This window comes from Myotis lucifugus, unplaced genomic scaffold (genome assembly GCF_000147115.1).
Source record: "Myotis lucifugus unplaced genomic scaffold, Myoluc2.0 scaffold_225, whole genome shotgun sequence".
Lineage (NCBI taxonomy): Eukaryota > Metazoa > Chordata > Mammalia > Chiroptera > Vespertilionidae > Myotis > Myotis lucifugus.
This window is the reverse complement of record NW_005871273.1, coordinates 639,261-665,401: the sequence shown is the minus strand read 5'-3', so window position 1 is coordinate 665,401 and position 26,141 is coordinate 639,261. Positions and strand designations below refer to the sequence as shown.

The window sequence follows — 26,141 nt, the reverse complement described above, 5'->3', positions numbered from 1 at the left end:
CTGGACCCAATCCTGTGCTACCATAGCTTGCAGCCCACAGTCTTTCAAGGTGCACGATTTTTGCACTGGGCCTACTCTATAATAAAAGCTATGTGAGATCCAGGATTTTTTATTGATTTTGTTATAGCTCTTTTGCCACTGCCTAGAATATTGTCTGACTATAAAAGCATTTAATAAGTTGGATGAATAAATGATTCTTATTCCTTGCTCTTAAGTAACTTAAATTCTAGTAGGAGAAATCTAAGACATAACCACACAATTATGAGACAAAAAAAGAGAGGATATTGATTACCTTAAGAAGTTATAGAAATAACAAAGAGGACAAAAAGAGAAAGAAGGGATAAATATTTTTTATTTATTTGACTCCATTATGCCAAATGAACTTTGCTTACATTATTTTATTGATTTAAGTCCATACAGTAGTTCTGCAAAATAGGTGGCCAGTATTTCATTTTATAGACAAGGGAACTGATGCTCTAAAAGGCAGTCATTTGTCTAATGTTACTTAAGCAGCATACAGTGGAAACAAGATATTAATACGGAATATCTGGCTTGTTTATCTACACCAGTGATTTATAGAGTTCTTCATATTCTCCCATAAGAATACACATATTTTAATTATAATGTACAGACAGTGTTCACACATGTGTGCACGTACACAAACACATGGACACACAGAAGTATGTACTTTGTTATATGTAATGCTTTCCAATATTTTTTATTCAATCTGTTCAATAGATTCAGTTCTATTCTATAAATTCTATTTCATTTCATCCCTACCTGCCATATCCTATTTCTTAATTTGATTTTGACCCATTCAATTGTTTTTGCGGCAAAGCAAATAAGTTGCAAAGCAGAATTGAAAATATATGCTCTTTCTGTTGTTCCCTGATGCTGAAAGGAGCCAGAGATCTCAGCCACATGCTGAGGATTGGAGGGTGAGGGAAGAGTTAGTTAGGAGGTAATGTTTGAGCGGAGCCATGAATGATGGTTTGGGTACAAGGGAAACTTTAAAAGTAATAACAATGTCACCCATTTGGGCAATGGTTCTGCCATAATTCAGACTCCTATCAAATAATCCAGATGCTTGCAATTTATGATGAGCCTGAAGAAAAGTCAAATGCTCTAATGCGTCGCTTTCCTCATTTGTGGAGCCCATCAGTCAGTCAATTGGTGACTCATTGTTTTCGCTCAGGAAGTAATTATTGAACCCTAGTTATGTGTTAGGCAGCGGGCTCGGCGTGCTGTCTGCCCTTAAGGAGCATATGTTTATATTTCTTCCTGTGAGCTGACTTGGCAACTACCCCAGTGCACTGGGTGTACCCACTCTATTCCACTGTCGCTGGGGGGCTGGTGTTCCCCCCTCCTTGGCTGTAGGCTGGGCAGCCTGGGTGTACAGCATTACTCTCTCCTTTCTTGGATCTTGAAATGGGATTTTTAAGTTAAAATGGAGCTATTCTTTGTGGCCTGATGGCATATTGATTGGTGGTGGTGGGTGTTCTGTGTAAAAGCCTTGTGTACGCCAATGGTTCCAGACACGGTGGGGCAGGTTTATAGATGTTGTCATTACCTCTTTTGCCTGAGATCAGGTTTCTGTCTTCAAGTCAGGGAAATGAAAGCTGTCTCATTCATTTAAGTCAGGGGTTTTCTAGAGAAATGTATATGTGTGGCTCCATGGGCAGTACCTTCATTTTAAGAGTTTTCTGGATCTGATGAATTGATTTCCGGCAGAGGTGGTTAGGTAGCTGAGCTGAGGCAACGAGGCCTCTGATGAGATGGGTTCTAACAAGAGCTCCCTATTGTACATGGATTTCAGATGACTTACTAGTAAACATAACATCAAACATATCAATACATTTTTCTTATATTAAGCCCATAGTAATGAACTTGAATTACTTTGGAATGGACATATAAATAAACCAAGATACATAAACACCAAGTAAAATAGAGACACCACTTTCCTGACCTTATAATCCAAGCTACAGTAGTCCTAGAACATTCTGTACCATTTTTATTTTATTTTTAACTGTTGTAATAGAGATTATTGGTACTATGATCAATCACTGAGGTATGTTGCTGAAAATGTAGCTACTAATTTTTTTTACAGTATGCTGAGCTAAAAGTCCTTCGAGGATCGTTCTACGCTTTATGCCTCATGTTATTTTCTGCCTAGTATTTTATAAAAAGTAGCTACTCAACAATGTACTAACGGACAAGTTTGTACAAACTAGTATATAAACACAGCAATTTGTCATTTATAAGATACTTTCCTATACATTTCATCACTTGATTTAAAAAACACACAATTATTTATCTTGTGATTTGTTCTTATTAAGTCTTTCTAAAATATTTAACTTACTCTTCATAGAATGAAACTACAATATGAAATTACATGGAATAAAAGAAACTAATTCCTGTCTGTTATTCACCTAACTTATGGAATCAGAAAAGTGTTAATGTACTAAGTATTAGTCTAACACCTCTGGGCTTTTTCAGAAGAAATAGAGATCATCTGTTCATCTGGTGGTGGATTTAAGTGAAAATTAGCTCAGAGAGGTTCCAAGATGTATCAGTAAGCTTTAGCTCAGTTGTATGGTAGTAACAAATGTTCCCAATATGTCAGTGACATACAAGCACACATGAGACCCACAACTCTCTGTGGATTCTCTTTGTTTCTCTCTTCCTGTGTGTGTGTGTGTGTGTGTGTGTGTGTGTGTGTGTGTGTATACATGTGCATGTACACATACATATACACACATTTAATTATTTAATTCTTGGACCAATGTTTGCAGGAGTAGGTATGATGTGGGACATTTGTCTTACCACATGATAGCTTTACAAGCTTCTATTTTATAGTGATGTGTGAGATTTCTCTTCTGATTGCATTGGCCAAAGCAAGTCAAATGGCCCAAACTGATGTCAGTGGGGTGACATGTATACCCCTATCATTTGGAGAAGCTAAAAATACTTGGAAAAATAAAACGATATTCCCCATACTGCTATTATGAAATGCTGAGATCGGGGTAGAAGAATCAATCGCGTATTGATTTTGATCATCAGAAGCAACCATACGTTTGGCAGATCAGATTTTATGCACTGCATTTGACAGACAAAACAACCTAAGCCTAATTTTTAAAGACAGATTTTCAAGTCTCATAGCTAAGTAATAAATGACAAATTCTAAATTCGAACTGAAATTTAAATCTGACTCTCTTCCTAACCTGAATCTACCCCTGATACTCTTCACGACCAGCCTCCATATGTGAGTGTCTGCATGGCAGAAACTAGAATGAAAAATGAAAAATTTCTAGCTCTAGGATCCTGGAAAATTTTTTTAAAAATATATTTTATTGATTTTTTTACAGAGAGGAAGGGAGAGAGAGAGATAGTTAGAAACATCGATGGGAGAGAAACATCAATCAGCTGCCTCCTGCACATCTCCCACTGGGGATGTGCCCGCAACCCAGGTACATGCCCTTGACCGGAATTGAACCTGGGACCTTTCAGTCCGCAGCCGACGCTCTATCCACTGAGCCAAACCGGGTTTGGCTGTTTTTAAGTTTAGTTATATACTTTATATTCCTTAAGGGACCAGGGCAGAACCAGGGTAGTTCTCTCTCTTCATGGATATGATAGCCATGTTTAGCTTTATTATTATTATTATTATTATTATTATTATTACGATTTCCACTTTTGACATATGCATGCATGCGTGTGTGCATAATGTCAGGTTTCCCCAGTCCTCTGCAGGACATTAACACAATATTCTTATAGATTCAGCTGAAACTGCCGAGTTTCAAATCAGAAATTAGTTCTGATTCTGTTGATGTGAACCTGAACAGAGAAGGGAAACATAATCCAGCTTCCTGCATTATTAAGATTTCAGATATACAGTTTTGATAAAAGCTTGCAAGTACAAAATTATGCTTTCGAGCCTAATGTAGCATGGAGGATTTTTGTCTGAGCGAGCAAAGGATCACATTTTCATCTCCTATGAGGCAGGGACTGAGCTCTATAACCTATTTTCCACAAGCACACTCTACGAACTAATGAGTATTTCATTGTGAATCTTGCCTGGTTTTAGAACGGGTGGGCTCTCAACCCAGTTCCCTGATAAATCATACTCTGTGTGGGTGATATACACACCCACTAACCTAAGCAGGGACATTGACTTCAGCTACAGGAAAACCAATACTGCACAACAGATGGGCTGGATGACTCATTCAGTTCGATTCATAGTTGCTGTACATTTAGTACTATAGTGTGTGCTCTAGAGAAGATGCGGTACTCCTCCTGCTGTGAAGGGATGTGTTATATTATCTTGGGGAAGTGCTGAGGAAGCAGTATTTAAAAGAATCTTCTTTCATTTGACCTGCTTCCCTTTTCCTAAAATGGTGGGGGTTGGAGAGAAATCCATCTACTATGTTGAATAGTTGAGAACAACCATCCAAAAATAAGAGGGTGTGTGGCTTGGAGGTCAGAAATTGAGTCATTACAGGCCATAGGTAGTCACTTTTCAACGTTTTCTTCATTTGGCACCCTGTTCTGATTAAAGAGCAATTAATAGATGGTTCATTGATTAAATGATTACTTCAGCCCTTCATTTAATAAATACTAAACGAGGTCATTTTTTGTACCCAGCACTGTACTATATAATAGAGACCAAAGTTATGAACATATCCCTCACCATTCATCTTTAAGTTGAATGGGGAAAACAGATAAGTCAACCCCAAATTCCAATGCCATGTGACAAAACGTATAAGCATGAGCTGTTCGAGGGCTCAGGGGAAGAATAAATATTCTAGATTTAAACATCCTAGGAAGGCATTCTAAAGGAGGTGGCTCTTGAAGTCAAAGTTCATGGTTGAGAAGGTTAATTACCCAGATAGAGAAAGGGAGTGGGGCATTCAAGACATATTACATGGTATCTTGCGCACAGGAAGATGATCAGGAAACTGCAGGTACCAGTGGTCATAGCAGGCAGTTAGGTAGAGGGGAGACGTGGGGTTTTGGAAGAAGGAGCTATGTGGGGGGTGACAGCAGACAGGTAAGATAAAAGTCCAAGTCATGAAGCATTTATAGTCCCCATTTATTTATCAGTGCGATTTTGGACTTATGTACAGAAACAACTCAGTCTAGCTTAGGTAAGAAAGGAAATTTGCTTAAAAATATTAGCTTCTGGACCTAGCCGGTTTGAGTCAGTGGACTGAGCATCAATCTGTGGAATGAAGGGTCCCAGATTCAATTCCAATAGGAAAGTTGCACATGCCCAGGTTGAGGGCTCGATCCCCAGTAGGGGGTGTGCAGAAGGCAGCCGATCAATGATTCTCTCTCATCATGATTCTCTCTCGTCATTGATGTTTCTACCTCTCTCTCCTTCTCCCTTCTCCTCTGAAATCAATAAATATATATTTAAAAAACATTAGATTCTGTCCTGGAGTACAAATGCAGCTCTACAGCTTGACTTCTAAGTAGACTGTCAGTGAAGGCAGGAATTCCATCAGGGACCTCTGTTCTGCTGTTCTCGTCTTGGGTTCTTATTCTCCTTATGCAGAATAGCTTTTCTACTTTTCTATGAATTTGGGGGACATCAAAATATAAGGGGGAGTAAGTAAGTTGGGAAAGAATAGCTCCAGAGTACACATATCAATAGATGTAGAATAGAAATCAATAAATATTTATGTCTTTTAAAGGTAGGGAGATACTTTTAAAAGACAGGATTAGCCATTAGTATGAAACATCAGAGTCAAAACTGCACACTGTGTTTGGTAGCCACTCAATTATGACCTTGATGAGAAGAGGTTTATTCTTTAATGTCATTGGCCTCTACCAGCCATTCCATCTCATGGTAAACTTCACCCATATACTCATTGAGTAAATATTCTGTGGGCAGGGCAGGGAGTCCTGAAATCCACCATTTCTAACTCAAGGAGCTAATAATGTAATGGAAAGACAAAGGTAAAGATTATAGTAGAAAGTGAGAAGCTCTAACGGAGGCATAGAGAATATTGGGGGAGCCCAGGGGGAGGTTGTCTAACCCCTAACTAAGTAGGCACTCAATACAGTTTTATGAAATTAGCATACTTATTAAATTTGCTGGAGCAGAAATGAGTGATGTCATCGGCAAGTGCACAGAAACAGGGCCAGCTCGCATGGGCTGGTGTGTGGGCAGGAGCTTGCTAAGAAAGGCAGCAACTCTCTATGGTTGTTTAAATGATCACGTTCTTAAGGGTTTTATCATAAGACCACTAGCCTATTCTGGCTCCACACACACCAAGGACTATTTCCTTACACTTCAGTGAGTTTAGCCTTTGGGCCATTAACTCTTTAATTTATGTTTCTGGCCTTTCTTGGGTACCAGAACCAATGCTCTGGCTGCCTGCTGGATATTTCTACCGTGCGTCTCACACATGCCTCATTTTTAATAAAGCCCATATGAGACTCTATGTCCAACTACGCATTCTGAATTCTTATACCTAAACCCATGTCTACTGGGCACCCAGACCAGATATGTGAGGTCATGCTCGAGTCCCTTACTTCCCAGTTTCCCATTGTCCGTTGAGTTTATTTTGAACGACTTTTATCTCTCACCTGCACGCTCCCTGCCACTGGAGTAGATCAAACTCTTGCCATTTCTTTCCTGAATTATCAACATGAGCCAATGTCCTTGAATCAAACCCTCGCCCTCAGGTGCCCCATCTCCAGAACCTGGCATAGTCATCTTTCTCTTCCTGCAGGCCAGTGCCCTGTTTCAGCCATTGGTGGCTCCAAGCTAAGTGTAGGCTCCATGCCACCCCTTCTTATTCTGCCTCCAGTCTAGTTCTATTCAGCAATTTATCAGCATTTTCTGTTTTCATGCTATGTATCTGCCAGACACGGAGCAGGTTCTTTGATGGCCGAGCTCTGCTCTAATGGGATTTAACTCCAGTGTGGCTGACAAAAGTGGAATGGGGAATTGAGAATCCAGTGAGCGTTTGAAGGAAATGACTGGGGGATGTGACTATATAGCTATGGTCTTGGTTAATCTGGCTGGCACGGTGGTTCTGTGGCATGGTGTGCCCACCATGGGGACTTCTCAAAGGAAGACGCGTCTGGGCTGTGGCCTGGGCGGTTGAGGAGGCATTGCAGAGAGGAGAATGACACTGCCAGGGTTATGAGTGGAAGAGATGTGGTGAGTAGAAGATGGAGAAGAGTGAGCCAAAGGGCCAAGGCATGGGGATGAGCCTGTTTGGACCTCAGTCGGAGCCAGATCATGTGAGACTCATAGACTGTTAGGGAATTTGGACTTCCTCTTATGGGCTGCAGCAAGAGCCTACAGCTCAGAGGGGTAGCGACTTGGCCAGTCTGTGCCTTAAGAAGACAACTCTGACGACTTACAGGGAAATGAAGGGGATGCTCTTAAGAGTCAGGGAAAGCCCTAACGGGTTTGGCTCAGTGGATAGAGCATCAGCCTGCGGACTGAAGGGTCCCAGGTTCGATTCCGGTCAAGGTCATGTACCTTGGTTGCGGGCACATCCCCAGTAGGGGGTGTGCAGGAGGCAGCTGATCGATGTTTCTCTCTCATCTATGTTTCTAACTCTCTATCCCTCTCCCTTCCTCTCTGTAAAAAGTCCATAAAATATATTAAAAAAAAGAGTCAGGGCAAGAAAATCAGCCACTTGGCTTGTCTCATGTGCTGTTGTCTTCTGAGCCCCCTGCTTGGCTCCTTCCTAACCCCGCATGGCACCTACCACACTACTCAGGCCAGTGATTAAACAGCAAACCTTCTGTACAAGTTGCTGATGCCCTGGGCATCCCAGATGTTTCCCTTTACCTGAAACATGGGTGTGCTTTTCCCTCTGCTGCCACCGGGCAGGTTTCTTTTGCAGGACATTCCCTCTCCTGTGGGCACGGCAAACACCCATCCACCCATTAAGATGCCGCTCAAATCCCGCCGTGGGCACCTTCTCTCCTTCAGTGCTCAGAGCACCCAGATTAGGCAGCTGTTTTATCTCCACTTTTTTACGGAGGAGGAACAGAAGGTTCGGGGAGATGTGGTTGCCCATGGTCACGTAGTGGGGTCTTGGAACTTATGTCTCAGTCTCCTTGTCTTCATACCTGCTTTCCCCACTCAGCAAGGCTCCTGGCAGCATGGCAGACTGAAGAGGAGCAGTCTCTTCACTGCTGGTCACGGCTGCACGCCCCAGGGAAACCTCAGACTTTGAGCTTCTCCTCTGCCTTCTGCCAGGGGGTCCCTAGTCTCTGCCTTCCACCGGGAGGTCCCTAGTCTGCCTCTGACTCATTGCCTGCCTTGCTCCCCAACACCTGCTCCTCGGGAGGGAGGGACCAGCTCCACACAGCAACCCCACTGTCACTGCTTCCTGGGGGTTCTTTCTTCTCCAACCTAGAAACCCAAAGCCGCAGAGGTCAGTCACAGTTCTCGAGCACTTTCTGCTTCACAATGACCCTCATGGATCTGGACATTCTGGGGGCAAAGAGCAGGGGTGGCCGACTGTACCTGAGGCGTTTCACCCCACCATCACCACTTCCTCTGACATTCTCTGAGATCTGAAGTCAGCATCCATCACCCCCGCTGCCTCCCCAGGTGTGTTGGATGCCCGGTGGACCTGCCTGGAAGTTCATTCTCCCCCACGCCACCCGGCGCCTCACCTGCCCTCTGTGAGCTCCCGCTGGGAACACACTGCGTTCCTCTAGCCTCTGTCCATGGCTGCTGGCAGTGTCTTGTGGGGACATGCAGAACACAGGGACTGGGCTGATAAGGCTGGATGATTTAAGCTTCCAGAGCAAGGCCCAGGATCAGGGAGTTTCAGGTCCAGGGACTGAATGGGGCTGTGGTGGCCGTGAGCTCAGAGCCCAGCTGAGGAATGGAGCACACCGGTGTGCAGCACTGGGCATGCGCTAGCTGCGTAGAAAGTGTCCTCACACTAACAGACACATTTTCTCCAAATTACGGGGGACACTCAAAGTGCTCCAAACTGGGTGTCCTACTCTCTCTCTCCCTCTCTCTCTCTCTCTCTCTCTCTCTCTCCCTCTCTGCGCATCCCTCCCTCTCTCCCTCCTACCCTCTTTTCCTCATTACCTCCCCGCTATGATGCAGATGTCATAATGGGAAGATGTCCTTGAGGAAGTGCTATGGGGCCTGTGAGTCCCTGGAGGCCTCGCTGTTTATCTTTCCAGTGAAAGTGCCTTTCTGCCCAGCCCCCTCGTCTCCCCCTGTGCTTGGGGAGTGGTGCTGGATTTGGGCATTTGGGTGCTCCGAATGCTCCAAGTGGAAGGCCATGTTCGTGTGCATCTCTCATGTCTTCCCCTACCTCCCCTTGCTGTCCTCCCCTTGCTGTCCCTCCCCTTGCTGTCCCTCCCTTGCTGTGCTCCCCTTGCTATCTCCCACCATTGCTGTCCTCCCCGTACCATCCTCCCATTGCTGTCTTTCCCCTTACCGTCCTCCCCTTACCGTCTTCCCCTTGCTGCTGTCCTCCACCTGCTGTCCCTCCTTTGCTGGCCTCCCCTTGCCTCCCCTCACTGTCCAGTCCGGCCGCCCCTCCCACACCTGCCTTCACTCGGGGCAGCCCCCGTGCGTCCCAGCATCCTTCCTCCAGGCCTTGTAAATGTACAGACCATTTAGACTTTAGGACAGCGGGGCCACTTTTCATCGCAGGCCAGGCTGCTGCCTGGTTTTACGGGGTCATAAAAGTCCTGACAGGAGTCATAAAAGCCTCCAATTGCACTGCAGAAACCCTTGGAGTATATTTTAAGGGCCCCTGAGTTTTCATTTTGCTGCTTTTATGGGGACTCGTAAAAGCTTCGTGGAGAGATCCCTGTGATTGGCTGCCCAGCGCGGAGCTAGTTAAAATTACAGCTTTAGACAAATTGTTCCAGTCCCCATAAATCAGCATCGGGCATGTGGCAGGGGGAAGGCCTCCAGCTCTGCTGCATCCTCCTGGGCTCCCTGTCCCTCCTCCCAGGCGGGCCGGGCCTGGGCCAGCCTCCCAGGGCCACCAACACCCCCCAAACATCCCTTGCAAAGGGAAAACGTGTCCATCACCCAGCTGTTTTTATGCATTTTACAAATAGCTGGTGACTTTTTTATTTGCATAAACCTGATTTTTTCCCCCAACAGATTGATTGATTTTTAAATTGATCGCAGTTCAAGAGACACAATCTCAAACTCTGGTTCGCATGGCCGCGGTGTGCCTGCTGGGTGTAACCTACATTCTCCCTGTAGATCGCCTCCCCTCCGGCCTCCCCTCATGTCTCTCTTCCTCCACCTGCTGCTGCTGTCTTAGGAGGACTGTCATAGCCTGCGATGGAGCAGGGCCACTACCGGGCCGGCGTGAGCAGCACGAAGGCCACTCTCTGTACCCGTTCCGATTGTCTACTGATGTACCTGGCAGAGAACCAAACGGAGTGGGTGTCATGGGAAGCTGCTTTGTTTTGCACCATAATCAACTTTCTATTAGCTCACGGCTCCAGTGTGCATCATCGGGCCATAGAATCCTCCAGTCCTTGAATGGAGACGCAGACCTTGTTTCTCTCCTTGCCAGAGACCAGGCAGGCCTAGGTGAATTCCCCTGCCAACAGTCCGAGGCCCGGGCCCTTCAACCGAGATTTGGAGGTTCAAAAGAGAGGGGGTAACCCTTCCCCAGTGTGCACCCTCTTCTTTTCCAGGCAGAGAGAACTTTCAGGAGAGGCTCTGATGGGGGTGGAAGCAAAAGCAGGCTCTGCCCACGCCCCCTTAGGAGAAATGTGCTGCTCCTGTTTGTGTGGCCGCCTCTGTTCCCATGGCAACTGCCTCTCTCCCCCGCTGTTTCCGAGGAGGACCTGCATGGGGGAGTGTCATTCTGGGGGGGGACAATGATGGTTACTTCTCCTCTGGAGAGGAGCCAAGTCAATACTTGCAGCAGCACAAGGTATCTTATTACTTGGGAAATGCCCAATTAAGGGTAGATTGGTGGGCGAGCCAAGCGAGGTGGGGAGGACAGCTAGGAGGAGGAAAGGAAGGACAGGGAGTGCTGCTAGGCCGTGGGCTAGCCTGAGAAATTCAACCAGGACACGTGTGAGGACAATCCTGCCACCATTAGTTCACTGTCGGCATCAGGGGTGACAGATCAGCCCATCTGAGGTGTGTGTGTGTGGGGGGGGGGGGAGGCAGGCGCTTCTGCAAACCATGGAGGGAGACAGACAGGTTCTCCCGGACACACGCCTCCCTTTTGAGGGGCCTGATTCTCTTCTTAAACAAATGAACCCATCGCAAAGGTTACCGGCCACGAGAGAGAACAACACGTCTTATTTCTGTCGTGCTCTCGTTTTATATAATTATGATATCAGCTGTGGGTGATCAAAGCATTCATTAAAGAGGAACTATCTCTCCTCTGCTTTTGTTGCCGGTGGGAGAGGTGTGACAGGCTTTCTGCGTCTCCGGCTGTATTTCCCCTTTTCTCTTTTACGGTTGATTTCTCTCTCCTTCCTCTCCTCCTCCCCTTCCCACATATTGGTGATTTCTAACACGGCATTCCCCGCCTTCCCTTGGCTTAATCAAATCCCTCGTAAGGCATCCAGGGCAGCACGGGGCCAAGCAGCTCCGGGAGTGAGAACTGTGTGTCTGGTGGGTGCGCATGACAGCAGGTCTCTGCTTTCAGAGAAGCGAGATCATCCACAGGGACGTTTGCGAGGCATGGCCCCTACCCCCAACCCGCCCATTCCTGTGTCTTCTTCATGGACTGATCGCTGTGCTGTCTGCGGCTCTGTCCCAATAACCTTCTCCCAAAGACAGGGCATGTCTGAATCCCTTTGTCAAACCTGGGCGACTTCTGGGCCAGCTCAGGATTTCCAACTGTCACCTCTGTCTTTGCAAGCTCTCCTTTTCAACATGGTTTGTGCAGCTGCTCCTGTCATGATCCCAGGGCTATTTTTCCTGTGGAGGCTGCTCCACTTTATTCCCCACAAAGGGTTTTCCCCGAGGGATCCCAGCAGCCCCGATACATTCCAGGAGGGTAGGACTTGAACGTGGAGAGCATTCAGGGTAAAAGTGTGGAAGTCCATTTTTCATGTTGACACGCCTCTGTGTCCCATTGTGTGGCATAATTTTATCTTATTCTCTGCTGGGCTAACGACAGATTCCTTCACAAATTTATAAAAGAGCTTGGGTCTTCAGTCTGTATTCCATCATGCATACATTCACTCACTCAGCAAGCAAAACCCAGACTATGTGCATGCGCAGTACCACGCCAGTGCCTGGGGACAGGGGCACAGATGAGAAACAATCTCTGTCCTCTTGCAATTCATAAACAAATAGGGCAGGAAAAAGGTAATCAATTTCTTAGTCAACATTGTGAAAATACAATGATGTATCAGGAGGAAGTAGGAGTAATCGATGACTTTCTGGGAGTGTTTAATCTTCTCTGGATTTTCCCCGAGAGGAGAGAATAAGGAAAGGGCATGCCAGGTAGAGGAAGCCACATGGGAAACCCCAGGAACATAAAGCAGCATGTTTGTGGCTTTCACAGCTCTCTGTTGAGGAAGAGCAGGTGAGAGAAACCGTGAGCGATGAGGAGGCTGAAGAGGAATTCACGGATCAGATTTTGAGTCATATTGGCATTGCAGGATACACTTGTGGATTTTAGGTTAATAATGAAAAAAGCAGTTTCCATATCAACGAGGGGCATTGCATATCCCTTTAACTGAGAAAACACTTATTGAATGTCTGCTGTGAACAAAGTAGTGCACCAGGTGTGGCAGAGATACAAGGATGAAGAGATACAAAGATGATAAGAAGGTGTATCTTAGCACTAGCTTTATTTATTTTTATTTTTTTAATATATTTTATTGATTTTTTACAGAGAGGAAGGGAGAGGGATAGAAAGTTAGAAACATTGATGAGAGAGAAACATAGATCAGCTGCCTCCTGCACACCCCCCTACTGGGGATGTGCCCGCAACCAAGGTACATGCCCTTGACTGGAATTGAACCTGGGAACCTTCGGTCCGCAGGCCGACGCTCTATCCGCTGAGCCAAACCAGTCAGAGCTGCTCTAGCTTTCTAAGGATCAGAAATTTTGTTGCACAGACAGGATGGATATATATATATATATATATATCAGGTTAATACCAATACACACACATCAGACAGCAATGAAAAGGGAGAGACAAGATGTTAGAGGAGTAATTGTCATATAATCTTAAGGGTGGACATTAGAGAAGTAGAGGAGAGAGCAGTTACATAGATGTGGATGGTCAAAGAAGCCTGTTATAGAGGAGGTGAATGTAACGGAACCCAGAAAGGTGGGAGAGAATTGGGAAGGAGGAGTCTACATGCACAGAAAGACTTGACTTTGAAAGTGCAATGGCAGGAGAGTCCAGGTCTTAATTAGAATGTAGGGAATTAGACTTGCTGGGAGGAGGGGCTGGTGGCTGGGACTGGACATATTTTGCCTGTGGGTCTCGGAGTGCCTTCAGATGTCAGATTAAGGATTGGGCTTTTTCCCAGTGGCTACAGGGAGTCACTGAAGGTATTAGCAGAGAAGTGACAAGGTATTGGTCAGACTTCTCTAAGGGGCTGTTTGTGGCACCTTTATTGTCCCCAAACCATCACAATGAATAATTCTTCAGTTACCTAGAACATTACTATAGTAAGATATCATATCTTTTAATGGGAATTGAGGAATGGAAGTTTACTGATAAGCAACTGAATTAGGAGGGTATCAGCAGGGAAAATTGTGGTTGAAGAGGATAAGAAGGTATGTTTTGAGTGGCAATGGTCCTAGATAAACCCTACAGTATCAATTTCTCCTAAGGGGATACAATTAATCCTCTAAACACTGCAGAAAACGGAAACAGACCTTTGTGATTATTCCCAAAACTAGGAGGCTTCTGGCCATTCCTTGTATAACTTTCTCTCATTAGTAGGCACAGACATGTTTTTTTTTCCTTCCTTCTTTGTGTCTTAATACCCATAATTCTCCCGAATCATCCCTCTCCCCACAAATCTCAGTCTATATATTGTTTTATGGCACCAAATTGCCTGGGTTTGGACCCAAATTTTGCCACATCCTTGCTCTGTGATCTTGAATGAGGTGTGCCTCAATCAATTCATGTGGAAAATGGTGCAGGGGGAATACTAGTAACAATTTAATGAAGTTGAGGATTAAGGGTGGTTTCTGTGTATAAAATACTTCGACCAATTCCTGCACTTAGAAAGCTCTTAACCAGTGTTACCTTCCTGGGTCTGGAGAGCTAGATGTTTCTGGTTTAGAACTTATTTCTCACTCAGCCACACAGAAGCTCAGTAAAGCTCAAGGTTCTCTGTTTCCTTTTCTTGAGCATCCTTTAGCCTCTGGATAACCCAGCTCTCCCACCCTCATTTCTCAGGTCTCACAGTCGCCTTAATCAAACGTTAGCATAATATATTAGCATATCTATAGCACAATTATATTTTGATTACTCTAGCCCCAGTCAGACTAAAAGATGCCTTCAATCTAGATATAAATAATTTAGCATGTTTACACAGAGGGGAATTACAGAGGAGGGAAGGAAGCAGAGAGAATATGTATGCATGGGGTTGGGTGGGGGTGGCGTAGTGATGGCAGAAAAAGACAAATTAGATTGCCATTTTATCCTGCACCTCTTCTCTTGTGTATAAATACACAAGAATGTGTATTTGCATTCAAGAGAGAGACACCATTTTGAATTGCTTGAAATCTTCCTTTTTAAAAAATCCCCACAGGATATGTGGACATAAACATATGTAAATACACTTTCATTGACTTGAAAGAAAGAGAAAGAGAGAGAGAGAGAAAGAGAGAGAGAGAGAGAGAGAGAGAGAAGAGAGGAACCTTGATCAGTTGCCTCCTATGTGCCCTGACCTGAGATCAAACCTGCAATCTAGGTATGTGCCCTGACTGGGTATCAAACCTGCATCCCTTTGGGTGCAAAGAATGACGCTCCAACCAACGGGGTCACCTGGCTAGAGTCTCCTTCCTTTTAATCTCATTCAATCTGTCAAAATAAAATTCTCATTGATTAGGTAAAAAGTAGAGGGTGATTTTCAGTTTCCATTTCTTCTTTTTGGCCAGATCCCCCTTGTAAATTGCATCCTCCTATGATTCATCTTTGGAAGATCTCTCTTTCCTTGTCCAGTTAACTTCCTCAGCTCATCATTAATATCAGGTCTTTGTGCTTTGTTGCTCTTAATTTGGAAACCTGATTTCCCTTGATTGGTGTACTCTGCAACAGGCTACAAGAAATTTTATTATATTTTAGCTCTAAATAAGTTACACACACACACACACACACACACACACACACACACACACACACACCACATATCAGCTGGAACAGGGGCGTATCTCTGGTAGGATCACAATCACTAAGAGCTTGAGAAGTCTCGGTTACCTTGCAGATTGATTCATCTTTCGAGCAGCTGTGGATGATAAGGTAAAAAGACGGTTCTCCTTGGGCTTTTTAAGTAATGGCTTTATTGGCTGTCCTCTGCGCAGCATGGAGAGAAATTTAAGGCCTGAAATGGGAGACACTTTTTTTCTTTTATAGTTACATTTAGAATGGGTGACATGTATAAACCCATTCATGGAAATTGTTAGTTCTCTACCTTTTCACCTAGAATGTCAACTGGATGCCTGAGACAAGCAGTTTTCGTTTGCATTTGGTGTGAAAATGTAATTGATGGTGGCTGGGATGGTGTGGGGTGCTAAACGTAAGAGTATAACACTATGAAATGATAGCATTTGTATGGCTGGTCATTAGATTCGGTTCACCAAGGGAGTTTTTAAAAAAATACAGATACCACCCTAACCGGTTTGGCTCAGTGGATAGAGCGTCGGCCTGTGGACTGAAGGTCCCAGGTTCAATTCTGGTCAAGGGCATGTACCTTGGTTGCGGGCACATCCCCAGTAGGGGGTGTGCAGGAGGCAGCTGATCAATATTTCTCTCTCATCGATGTTTCTAACTCTCTATCCCTCTCCCTTCCTCCCTGTAAAAAAATCAATAAAATATATTTTAAAAATACAGATACCTAGACCCCAAACCTGGCAATTCTGCACATTGGGAGGTAGAATTCCATCAACGGACTCTGGTAGTCTGCCAGATCTGGGCAGTCTGGGTTTAGATGGTATTAGAAGGACCTGAGCTTGAATCTTTTCTTGGCCAATTACTGTCTGGAAAACACGTTCTCCCTGAGGCTCATTCTATGGTCTAACTCATCTTCTCACTAGATGATGAACAACTTTATGGCAGTATCTCTATTTTCTCTCTTTCATCAGCTCCTTGCATAGTGCCAGGAAGAGAATAGGGACATAACGAATTGTTTTAGAGTGAATGAATAGTGAATGAATGAGTGTTGGGTGGAAGAAATACATCCATGATATCTCCTACATTTGTGTGTGTATTAAATGAGGTAATCAGATATAATACTCCTGACATATAGTGGAGATTCAAATAAATTTCCATTTCCCTTTTATTTTTTATTTTCTGCAATCCAGCGTTCTCATTGTGTTGTTTTCATATTCCTTTGCTTTTCTTTTCCTTTTTTTTGTTAAATGGAGAAAGAAATATTATCTGGTTCATCCACCCACAGTGGATCCCTTAGCACACCTAGATTTACAGACTATCTTTCTGATTCAAATCCTTCTTGTTCCTCTAAACAAAATACTTCTTTTACTTATATATCAAGAAAATATTAGATACAAAATTTTTTTCAGAAATACAAAGAAAGGATTTAAATTAAGTCTGTGTATTTCAGTTATTGGTGCTTACTTGTTCCCTCACTAATGCAGGTGAGGCATCTTTGCATTGTAACCCTTTTATAGAAAAGAGTTTATAAAAACAATCCTTTTCCTTACTCTCTTCTGATGAGGTAGTCCCATCTTTTGGAAGCCTCATCTAATTTGGCTAAAACATGATGACAACTCCTTTAATAAGAGTGTTTGGTATTAGTGTCCAAGGAAGTGTCGGAGTTGACAAAAAAATCTACCTTGCAATTTTCTCATGGCTTGAAAATAAACCACTTCGCCCTGGGAGACCTTGCACCTGCATCTCTCCACCCAAAGTGGTGAGAAAGCTTGAGGGGAGATGAATGGACATTGATTTAACAGAGAACATGTCATTTCTTTGTGATTCTTCTCTTCCTGGTAAAAAGGCTAGAGGGAGGAGGAGAACTGGGGAAATAGAAAATGTTTCAGTCTACCCCCCAAAAAAAGGAAAAAAAAAAGAACAACAAGGCAGGTTGAGAGATATGAGGAGACAGTCTTCCTTTGATAAGGATTAAAGTTACTATTGTAAGAACATCATAGGCCAAAGGTGTCTCTGCAGGATTGGACACCTAAGTAAGGTGTATGCAACCTGGTTCTCACTTCAAGACAGCCCTGGATGAGGCATCCCACAGGGCAGGTGTGGCCAGGCACCTTTTCTGAGGTTATAAGTCACTCCCTTAGGGGACAAGGTGTAAGGGAATGGGTATAATCATAGATACAACTAGGACTCGCTTTCTTCCCCAAAAGTAATGTAGACCAGGTCATCTAGAACTCCCGTTATGTATTTGTTCCCCCGGGTCCCAGGATCGAAGCTCCTTGTTCTCCATGGTCATGGAAGAGCCTTGGATGGGCGTTCTGATGGACCGTGGAGATTATTGGTGCTATTACCAAATATTTTAGACTCTCTGTGTCCTGAGTGCTTCCTTTGTTAGGATTCAACCTCCTCTCTTTTGAAGAGGGGGTATGTGATGGGTTCTGGCCAGAGAGAGGCAAGTAGGAGAGGCATGTATCACTTAGTGGATAGGTTAAACATTTTCCTCTGTCATGATAACCAATGATTTTAAAGACTGTGACTGGTCTATCAGCCTGGGTCCCTGAGTTAGTGGATGAAAAGGGTCTCTGGGCCTCTTCCTGCCCACTCTCCGGGGATGGACATCTAGAGTGAGAGACCCATAGACGTGTGTTGTTTTAAGCCATTTAAGACTTTCTAGTTATTTGTTATTTCAGCATAACCCAACCAATCCTGACTGTTGCAGAGTCTGATTCTAATGTAAAAAAATAATCAGGATCTGAAGCCTGGCTCACCACGGTGGCTGTTTATTTTTGAGACTCAGCATACTGTAGGGTATCTGGTGAAATGAAATAGTAGCAATTCACACCAGGATGGTTTCTATACGCAGATAAGAATGGCACCCAATGCCAGGTTGTGACAGAAGCGGGTCACCAGGAGAGTCAGTGGGTGGGCATGGCTCCCACTAAACATTATGAACCAACAAGTGATTTGGGGCAACAGCTGAGGGCTATGAATCAGCCCAATGTGTGTGTTCTCCAGGCAAATATTTCTGATGCTCCCTTTCACTGCAGTCTGCTTTGCTTTATTTATGCAAAGAATATATCCCTGGGGGAAAATCAAGTCACATCATAAATGCATCAGAGAAGCTTCCTACTTAAGGAAGTTTATGAGGAATCCTTTTGTGAAGGAATAATCATCCACCATGATTTGCGTTGGCTTTGTAAATTTCAGGTGTTTGTGTGTGTGTCTCAGATTTTATGAATTTGGGGCACATCACATCATCACACATCATGTCAAGTGTAGAGTGCAACAGAGCTGAAGTTTAATTTTAGTTTGGCTAAAGTATGTTGCTTGGCATCATAGTGGGGACGAGCTAGGGGGACAACCAAGTGTGAACTTTTACCTATTAATCTTTGCAACTGGAGAAGGTAGGTGCTAGGTAGATGGTGAGAATGACCTGGGCATGTAGGTTTGATATAAGGGAGGCCAAAGAAGTCAAGAAAGCATTGAATGGATCAAACGTGGGTTTTAGAATAGGCCTTAGTATTAGAGTGAGGAAATTGGGGAAAATCCCCCCAGCCTTCTCTTAAAACCCTCAGTGAGGAGAGGCAAGAGAACATATCTGAATGTACAAAGAGTGAACACTATTGGACAAGATTCTTAATGATTATATCATTACTTAATCCTTTCTGAGCCTTGGTTTTCTATCCATATGCTCAATATCATAATTCCTCCTTGCCAAACTGTTGTATGGGTCAAGAGCCCATGGATGTCGAGGACTTAATGTTATAACTGACCCCAGATAGGACTCAGGAAATTACAACTATCAATATTGTTGACTGGTTATTTATTTATTAAGATCCTAAATGTGAAGTGTTAGTGATGCCGTTGCAATGAACCCAGTTATTAATTAACTAACAGGAAAGGAGCAAAGGGAAGGCTGGATAATAGGGGCATGCCATTCGTGCCTGGAAGCTGGAGCGTAGCACTCTCCGGGTCTGTTTCCCGCAGGGGGAAGGGACTGGACAAAAAAAGAATAGGCGCATGCCCAGTAAAGTCTAGGTGATGTAGGGGGAATTGATTACCTGTCAGTCACACCTGGGAGCAGGTCGTTGGCCAGAATAGATGTGGCCACTGCAAGGGCATAAAATTGAGATCCATAAACTCCTGAAACACGGAGTTCCCTTCTCTCTAGCTGCTTGCGCCTGACTCTTGGCTTGTGGGCTTTCACACTCTGCACCCCCCGACGTGGCCCTCAGCTATGTGGACCCACACACCATGGACTGATGGGAGTGATTGGCTCCACCATGGGACGGGAACCCTGGACTCTGGCTTGCTTTTGGCTCTGCTGACTGACTCCCCAGTTGCACATATTCCAGGACCGGTTTAAGGGAAATAGGACTTTGGAAACCAAGGCATATAACTCCATGCAAATAAAGCTTTCCACCCCATCGCTTCCTCCCGCGGGGGCCTCCAGAAATGCATATTCCAGTGGCACCCCAAGAACCCCACTCCCCAACAGCAATGGAGAAATTCCACCCCTGCCATTCTCCGATAACATTAGTGTACTCTCCAGTCCATGACGGGGCTTTATAAATATTTGGTGAAAGAAGAACTCATCATCGTAGAGCAAGGAGTTTGAAGAATGAAAACGATGCGAGAACAAAGGGGTAATGAGCCTCATTCCGCAATCCTTTGCCTTTCCTCCCCAGAAGGAATGCCCCCCATTTCCTTCTCAAAATCTGTCTGTCTAATAGCACCCACATTGCTCAGAAAGAGGAAAACCACTTCCGGTGATTCCGTGCTTGTCTTTATCCTTTCTCTCTCACCGCATCAGGTTCTTTGGCCAGTGGATTTCAACAAATTATAGAACCTTTCCCCCCTTCTTTCCTTTTTCCTTGCCTCTTCTTTATTTCCTTTTTCCTCCCTGTTGTCAGGGCCCTAGGAGTTTCTTTTCCCTTTTTAATTAAGAACAAATGAAGGTAAGAAAGTGTTTTATAACCAGAGAGAACTCACCAGCAGGGCACCGGGGTGGAAATTCACATCATGAGAGAGAGGCAGACAGAGGCCACACCAGCCTGGTGGGGACGGTGACCTGCGATTGCTCTGTGTCCCGCTGTTACTGCCCACCCCTCCCTCTGCCCGTTAACCTGGCGCTCACCTCTGGCAGAGGCCTCTGTCTTTTGTTAGAAAAGCTGCAATGGGGCGCTTGTGGGGTTTTTGTTGTTGTTGTTTAGTTTTTAAAAGCGTGTTTAAGCACACAGTGTGCTCTCCTGAAATGTTCCTGTGTCTGGAAAGGTCCTTCCTACAAGTGAATGCCTGCGGCCCAGGGAAGTGTCTAGATTTTCTCTGCCTTTTTCTGACCCACTCTTTCTACCGTGTACCTGGCTGTCTGTACCTATAGGTCCAGTTTGGGGTTGGAACAGCAAATCTCAAGGACATGTCCATCAGATGTGTCTGCATGTGCTGATATAAAGCAGAGATTGGGACCAGGAGACTAGAAGGCGTGTGAGCAGGGAGAGCAGGAGAATGTCCTGGTGCAGGGCCCATGGAAAGAGAGCCCCCCCAGTCCCCAGGCTTGGCCCAGGGCAGTGCTGACCTCATGCTCCTCCTGCAGCCTGGAACTTTCTGATGCTGGGAGAGCGGAGAGGAAGCGCGCAGTGACATCTCGGGGCCCAGAGCCTGACTCGGTGCTTTCCTGAGCCGCGTTCTGCACCCCGCACTTGGAAGACGGCATTATGAGATTCCTAATGAGGAAGGCTCGCTGTTATTAAACTGCTGCACCAAATTGCCTCCCTGTTGCCCTCTTTCTTTTTCAGGAGACATGACGGGTTATTACATTTGTGATTAAAAAAATCCGTCATTGGTTTGTTTCGCCTTTTCAATTTTGTTGGAAGGTGGTTGTGACACCGGTTCTCAGAGGAACAGAAAGGTGGGAAAGAGAGGGCATATTTTGATATTTAAGGAACTCGCCGTGCGGAGAGAGTTGACTTTTTTTTTCTTTCTGAATTCACTGCTAACCATGGGCTCAAATGGCTGTGGAAGGTCACTGAGCTGACCACATGCTCACTGTACCAAGTCCGCACAGCAGGAGTGAAGGAAAGGGGCAGGCCCTGCTTAAGCCAGTAACTAGCTGTTCACACATATGATTCTGAAATTTAAAAAAAAAAATTGAAATGTTTCTTTTCATCATGGCACCCATAATCCCCAATAAGCTTTTAAAAATATCTTATTGATTTGAGAGAGAGAAAGAGAGAGAGACATCAATTTGTTGTTCCACTTATTTATGCATTCAGTGGTTGCTTCTTGTATGTGCCCTGCATGGAGATCGAACCCACAACCTTAGAGTATCGGGATGATGCTCTAGTCCAGTGGTTCTCAACCTTCCTAATGCCGCGACCCTTTAATACAGTTCCTCATGTTGTGGTGACCCCCAACCATAAAATTATTTTTGTTGCTACTTCATAACTGTAATTTTGCTACTGTTATGAATCGTAATGTAAATATCTGATATGCACGATGTATTTTCATTGTTCGCGACCCACAGGTTGACCGCTGCTCTAGTTTAACCAACTGACCTATGTGGCCAGGGCCCTAATAAGCTTTATTCGTCATGTTAGCTTTGTACTTACTATTTGGGTTTTCATGTTTCAGAAATGACATTGTTCATATAAAACATACTGACCACAAAACTGACCATTAGAAATTCAACTGATGGGTGGTACATCTAAAGCCCTAAACCTCCAGCTCCCCTTGGCTACTCGGATATCAAAGGAGGACGAGGGTGAGGATTCTGTTTCTCTGTGGTTAGAACACCTGCTTAAGGACCAAGATATCAACTTGTAGGGATGACGGATACTATGCACATGTCAGTTTTCTTCAGAGTCCCACCGCTCTTCCCAAAGGCTTGGCTCACACTCGGACTACGAGGATGGCTTCCTAATGAGTTTCTTCATTTCCAGTCTGAAGCCTCCCATCTGTTCTGAATGATGATATCGTTCTTTGTGTTCAAAGAATGCCTTGATCATGTCGATTCTCTCCTTGAAAAAACTTCAATGAATCCCCCCTTTAATGGCCATTCTGTCTTATCCTGGCACTGGAGGCTGGCTCTCGAGTTCCCCACTTCCACTTCTGTTTGTCTTATCTTCCACTAGACTCCCACTGGACTCTTCATGGCCACTGAATGGCACTATGAGCTATCATTGAAGGGTCTCTCATACTTCCCCTGCTTTGGGACTTTGCTAGTAGCTTTCTATCGCCCTGTAAAACCTTTCCATCCTTTATTTTCCCTATAAAATTTTACAATTCTCTAAAGACACAGCCACATGATATCCTTCTTAAAAAGTTCCTGCCTGGCTGGCATGGCTCAGTGGTTGAGCACTGACCCATGAACGGTTCGATTCCCAGTGAAGACACATGCCCAGGTTGCAGTCATGATCCCCAGTGTGGGGTGTGCAGGAGGCAGCCCATCAGTGAGTCTCTCTCATCATTGATGTTTCTGTCTCTCTCTCCCTCTCCCTTCCTTTCTGAAATCAGTAAAAATATATTTAAAAAAAAAGAATTCCTGATGGAAGTAGCATTTACTTAAAGCCAGTGATTGGAGTGTATCCTCTGCTCTTGGATAAGACAGACTTCTCTTGGTGTTGGCTGTTTGTGTGTGTATAATCTCCAAGTGCTCTTGATCACCATTCTGTATCAGCAAGTGACATAATGCTTACAAATATCACATGGGTATTGATATGTATGCTCTCTCTCAATGCATTGTTTGTAAACAAATTAAATCATAAGCCTGGGCAAGCATGGAATCATTTCTTAGGTGATTGGCATCCTGATAGCAATTCGTTATATGATTTGTAAAGTTTGTTCCATAAATATGTGAAGAACTGAATGGAACCACCCCTAGTGAAAAACTCCATAATGATTCTGTGGTTTGGAAAATATGTAAATAAATAAATGAATCAAGAAGAGGAACTCCTAGAGCCAGTGGTTTGTTGCAATATTTCTAACATTTTCTTTCTTTTTAAAAAAAATATATTTTTATTGATTTCAGAGAGGAAGGGAGAGGGAGATAGAAACATCAATGATGAGAGTGATTCATTGATCGGCTGCCTCCTGCACACCCGCTACTGGGGATCGAGCCCGCAACCCAGGCATGTGCCCTTGGACTGGAATCGAACCTGGGACCATTCAGTCTGCAGCCAGGGCTCTAACTTTTTCTTAAGGTTAAATGCACCAGTTTTAGAAAGTGCACCTCTTCCTGAAGGGATTTGGGTGCCAGCAGTCCTCAGGAGTGAGAGGGAATACGCATCTCTGTTAAGTAATGCAAAGTAGCCGGTGGCAGGGAGATCCTACCTGTGCCTCGGCACTTGCTGGATGGTGATGGCTAGCATTTGTCCTGTTGTTGCTTTCCTGTAAAAAAAATGTTTGCATTTCTAATTTACATCCTTATTCCCTACCATGTACTTGACTGAGCTTTGTAAATATTATCCCAATGAATGACCATAGTAATTCTATGGCTGAGATACTCTAACGTACACTTGAAAACTGAGAAAACCAAGACTCAGACAGTTTAAGTAGCTTGGCCAGGGTCACACAGCTGGGAAGTGGTCGAGCCTCTCTATCTGATTCCGGAGCTCACGTGCTTTCTTCTGGATCACGTGGTTTCTGTGTATCCTCCACATGTTCCTGCTTCTGGGCCTCTGTGTGCGCTCATTCCGAGCCCTTTCTCCATTCCACCTCTCTGCAAGGGTCCTGTGATCCCCAAGCCCTGATCCCCATCAGTGTGGGAGCAATCACCCCTTTCATGGGGATTCCCACTGCACTTCAGTTTTGAGCTTAGATTCCTTAACATAATCAATCACTTTCATCCATTTATGTGCTGGTTTCATCTTCCTTCCCGCACCGGAAGCTCCTTGAGGGCAAAATTGATGCCCGTTGATACATCTGTACTCATCATGTGCACTGTTGTCACCCTATGCCACTCCGTGCTCCTGTGTGGAGGATGGGGTCTGGGAGAAAGGAAGAAAGGAAGAAATTAGAGAACATGGAAGATGGTATATAATTAAGTGTTAAATTGTGTGGTTCAGTCTAATTATAAAGCCTTTTAAAAGAAATGCAGTTTTATTACTTTTAAGAACATAAAAGTAACGTTAATTAATGCCTAACAAAACGTTGTCAAGTAGCTGCCGTGGCCTCCTGACTGTAATTAACACGCTTTGCATAACTGCAAAAGTGGACGCCGGCCCAGCCTATCTCCAAATTATTGAGAATTTTAAATTAAGTCTGAAATAATGAGTTTTGTAGAGACTGAGATAGATGTCTAAAGATGAGAGCACATATTGTTAAAGAAGGTATTGGACACTTCTAAAAAGGTTTACTCTTTAACCAGTGCTAACCAGGGCCTTCGTAACCCTAGAAGCACAGATAGGGCCTTAGATGCCAGAATTACAGCACATTGGGTTAGAATTTTAAATTATTTCTCTTCTTGCCTTTTTTTGATTAATTGAATAATCCATTTATTTAAAAGTGGGGATCTAAAATGACTACTTTAAGACTATTTCCAAAATGCTAAAATGATACAATAAGAAAGGTGATAAATTCAGTAGCAGAGAGGGTGGAAAGGAGGAGATAGAATAGAAAACTAGAAATGACAGGGTGGGACTTAGAGTCTAGTGGAGGGATCAGGGAGAGAAAGTAATGCTGAATAGCTTCCAAATCTCTTGCTTAAGTGACTGATGGAAAGGGTTTGTGAATACAGAAGAGGGAGAAAGAAATTTGTGAAGAAGAATATCGAATTTAATTTTAGACGTACTGTGTCTGGGGTGCTTATTAGATCAAGAATTAGAGTTCTTCAAAGGGCAGTTGCCATATAGACCTGAAGCTCAGAAGAGAGGGTCACTTGAAGATAATACATTTTGGAGTTATTGGCCAATGTGGTAGGTGAAGATTTTTTACAAAGGACGGTTGGGTAAATTCAGTAGAGAATGGAACAGGGAAGGGGCCCACACAGCTTGAAGGTAAGACTCAGAGACCTTTGTCTAATAAATGGTTTTGAGAAGGAGTATTTAGAGAAGTCAAAGGAAAATCCAGAGAGAGTGGTGTCAACAGACCTCAAAAATATTTTGTGCCTGGCCAGGTGGCTCAGTAAGTTAAGCATCGTCCCTTAAACCAAAAATGTCAGGGGTTCCATTCCCAGTCAGGGCATAGACCTGAATTTTGGGTTCGATCCCTGGCGGGGGTGTGTATGTGAGGCAACTGATCTCTCTCTCTCCCTCTCTCTCTCCCTCTTTCTCCCTCTCACACTCTCTCTCTGTCAAATAAACATATTCTGCCCTAGCTGGTTTGGCTCAGTGGACAGAGTGTCAGCCTGCAGACCGAAGAGTGGCAGTTTCAATCCGGTCAAGGGCACATGCCCAGGTTGTGGGCTCGATCCCCAATATGGGGCTTGCAGCTGATCAATGATTCTCTCTCATCATTGATGTTTCTATTTCTCTCTCTCTCTCTCTCTTCCTTCTTCACTGAAATCAATAAAAATATATTTAAAAAGAAAGAAAGAAACAAACATATCCTTGGGTGAGGATTAAAAAAAGAAAGAAATATTTGTAAGGGATCTATTCAGGACATCCCCTAGCTCGCACATGTAGACTGTCAGAGATGATGAGTGCAAGGCTTCTTTCATGGTGAAGAAGGAAGCCCCAGGGAGCGGTTGTGGGAGGAGAAGTGATAAAGCGGCCCTTCCCATGGTAGATGGTTCTTTTAAGAAACTTAGCAAAGAAGGAAGCAGCCAGTGGGGGACTCGGAGGAAACAAAGGTCTTTGGGAATAAACAGGATCCAGAAAAGTGTGATGGGCGTAGTGCTGAGCGGGGCAG

At 44.3% G+C, this 26,141-nt stretch overlaps 1 protein-coding gene and 1 pseudogene across 5 annotated transcripts in view; one reads left to right on the top strand and one right to left on the bottom strand.

The window, feature by feature from the left end:
• Positions 1-21,009, bottom strand: part of LOC102432456 — a 38,824-nt pseudogene extending 17,815 nt beyond the window's left edge.
• Positions 1-26,141, top strand: part of NTM (neurotrimin) — an 846,452-nt gene that overhangs the window by 549,588 nt on the left and 270,723 nt on the right. The window lies entirely within an intron of this gene.